This window comes from Nicotiana tomentosiformis, chromosome 8 (genome assembly GCF_000390325.3).
Source record: "Nicotiana tomentosiformis chromosome 8, ASM39032v3, whole genome shotgun sequence".
In the NCBI taxonomy this organism is placed as follows: Eukaryota; Viridiplantae; Streptophyta; class Magnoliopsida; order Solanales; family Solanaceae; genus Nicotiana; species Nicotiana tomentosiformis.
The window spans coordinates 97,411,786-97,415,108 of NC_090819.1; the positions used below are offsets into that span (position 1 = coordinate 97,411,786).

Consider the following 3,323-nt stretch of genomic DNA (forward strand, 5'->3'; position numbering starts at 1 on the left):
CATCATATCATCATTTTCGGGCTATTTTCATGACATTGTGAGCCCATGAGAGAGAGACTGGAGAGACTGATGACTGAGTGAGGCCGTGGGCCTGATTGTGAGGATAATTATAGGATCGGGCAGCACACCGCAGTAGGCCATATTGGCTTTATATACTTATTTATTATGGGATCGGGTTGCACGCCGCAGTAGGCCGGATTGGCTTATTATAGTACGTGAGTTATCCGTGTGGATACAAATATTGATACTATAGCACGAGAGTTGTCCATGCAGCACGTGAGTTTTCTGTGCAGATTATAGCGCTTGGGCTGAAGAAGCCCCTCCGGAGTCTCTACACACACCCAGTGAGCGCAGGTACCTACTGCGTGCGAGTGCCGAGTTCCGAGTGTGAGTGTCGAGCGAACATGGTCAGGTACCCCCCAGAACTGGAAGACACGTTAACCATCTTTGTTTACGCATAAAGGAGGTGTAAACACAGAAGAGTCAAGGGTAGCAGAAGCCGCCAAAATAAGTGAAAGCAAACTACGACAGTAAGATCAAGAGGGCAAGGATTCTGAACGAAAAATGAAGAAGAAGGAATGGAGACCCAATATTTAAATTGCGAAGAATAAGGCAAAGGATTATGTATCCCTATTTATAATAATTCAAGCATCAATATCGAGAAAGCAAACTGTCATTACACAGCTCAGGAATCGAAATGGTAGAGGCACGGGAAACGACGCGAGGTATCGAGAAAATGTGTAATGATGACGCATGATGATATGACATCACTCTGAATCGACATGACCCTAGGTTGCGGCTCACGGAAGGCCACAATGCCACCTCATCTAAAACACTACTACTCGACCTGCTCGCCCAAACTTCTCAACCATAACTAACAGAGTCCGCTCATCGAGGTCGTCCAGGGTCGACCTCAATAAGCAGAGGGACTAACTATATAGGTCATAGTTTGCCCCATGGGAATCTAGCATGAATTGGTGTTACGAAAAATGATGTGGCCGAGGTTGACTAGTAAACAGTGGAGCTCGTGGCCAGGCAGTCGATAATGGTCGAGGTCAAGTATCGAGAACAGTACTAACGGCTAGTTTTTGTAACAAGATATTTAAGAGAATATTTCATTGAATATTCTTTGTACTTGTCCTTTTAGGGTTGACTGTGACATGTCCCATATAAATAGAAAAGGAGATAAGGGGAGTGAGGGGTAATTCTCATTTGATCAGAACACTTTTTGAGAAGACGACTCTCTTTGAACAAGGCACTACCTTTTTATAAAGATTCTCGTTCATATTATTCCCCACGTTTCCATCATATCCAAGGATTGTTCATACAAATCTTAGATCTATCTGTCATTCACCGTTGTCAGGAGAATATTCTCTTTGTTCACTTATTATCGGGTGAATCATTCTCCTTATTTACATAAATGCCATTTATTAACATTTATTGCTAGATATGTCTCATTTGATGTTCTAGTGGTAAGGAAATTGCATATTTATTGTCATTAATCATATGCAAATTGTGTCTCTCACATCGTGGATCCTTGTGCTTAATATCTAAAGTTATTATCCTTAACTAGGTTTAACCCTTCATTATTAAATTTAACAGTTTAACCTGAGATTATATTTCTCGATCAAACAGCCAACACAATCCTTGGATTGATAAAGTGGCAAATAATAATATGGGTGATTCTTCTAATAAGATGCTTATATACATGATGAACAACTTGAAATTTCACTACTAGAAATCTGGTAAAAAGCGACCAAAAGAACCGACCAAAGTTGGTCGGTAATGGCCAATAACCGACCAAAACGCGATAATTTATGTGTGGACGGTATTTTAGGGGTCGGAAAGGAATACCGACCAAAGTTGATCGGAAATTATCGACCAACTTTGGTCGGTCAATTAAATTCAAAAAATAAAATATTGTTAAAAAAACCCGACCATTGTCATTGATCTAAATTTTTTATTCGTGTCGAAATATGTAGTGCTTTATGCCCGGCACTGCAAAATAGTAAGAGATTTATTTCTTAGATTTTCATATGGCCAACGCGCTCCGTTGACAAATTCTATATCTCAAGATATGCGGTAGTGAATCTTTAGGGGTAAGCATTTACAGGGATGACAAAAATGAAGACTCTATGCACCTCTCGAACTCATAATCTGGAAATATATTTATTTCTTCTTTCATTACTTGGCCTTCTTTTCCCTGAATTATTTATATCAAATAAAATTCATTAACTGTATCTCTTTATTTAATTAGTAACGTACAACTGTACTCATTATTTGTTTAGACACAAACAACATTTAAAAATATGCTAGTATTAAATGGTGGAAAATTCATTCCCCCTTTATATATTTTTCTTAATTATTGTTCCTCTTCCTCTTCTTTTCACTCCATTACGTATGAATTCAATGTGTAGTATTCATTTGGTATGTAAAACGTTTCCAATACTTTTTTTTGTAAAAATAAATGAAAATTATATGTAAAAAGGATACTTGTTTTGGTTGAAGCTACATTCACTAGTGTTGGCTTAAAAGAATTCATCACTTTTTCTTACTTTCATTAAATGTTGTTGAGATTACAGCCCGTTGTCCGTAATTTTAAAGACAATATTGCACTAGAATTGGTAGGACGTGCCAGGCCAAGGCAATAGTGCAACACCAAGGCAACACGTGAAAGCCCCGATAGCAAGCTACCGTGGTAGACTCTCCCCTTTAAAAAATTGAGTTAATATCGTGTGAGTCGATGACTCACATATCAGATATTAAACTGATAAGAACAGATACTACACTTGATCTTAGCCAAAAGGCCGAGAAAGGTATGCTTTTCTTCTTCTTGAGTCGCTTAATTTATACCTGATGCTTCTGCTTCTTCTTTTCTCACCCTCGATGTGGGAATAAAATAGCAAGACCAGATAAAGTTCCTTTCATAAAAAACTGAAAGCCTTTTCTTATAGTTACGGCCAAATCTTTGCTTTGCTCGTAGAATATGCTTCCTTAGAAAACAGCTTATTGAGTTCTTTTAACTGGTCATGTAAGTCTTTATGTTTAATTAATAAATAATCCCTGTGCCATTGGAAGAATGCTATGTTTAGTTTACCCAATTTGCTCCAACGTTGAAACTCTTACAAATTACAAATAAACTCAAACTACACTGGCTAATAGCATTTCAAAAGACTTTTTTGGGGCAAAACCTCAAACAGAAGAACATTAAATGCATAGGTTACAGTTCTTACGGCTGCAACATTTAAAACAAGTATCTGTCTGAGCACAAACAGCCTTACCTGCCTAATAATTTCGTTTTTCATTTTTATTGTTTTTACAGT

The 3,323-nt window shown here is 37.7% G+C and overlaps 1 non-coding gene across 1 annotated transcript; it reads right to left on the minus strand.

Annotated features, from left to right (window-relative positions):
• Positions 1-2,624: 2,624 nt before the first annotated feature.
• On the minus strand, positions 2,625-2,820 carry LOC138898320 (U2 spliceosomal RNA). Its single transcript, XR_011410797.1, has one exon. It is a non-coding gene; the product is annotated as a U2 spliceosomal RNA (small nuclear RNA).
• Positions 2,821-3,323: the final 503 nt, after the last annotated feature.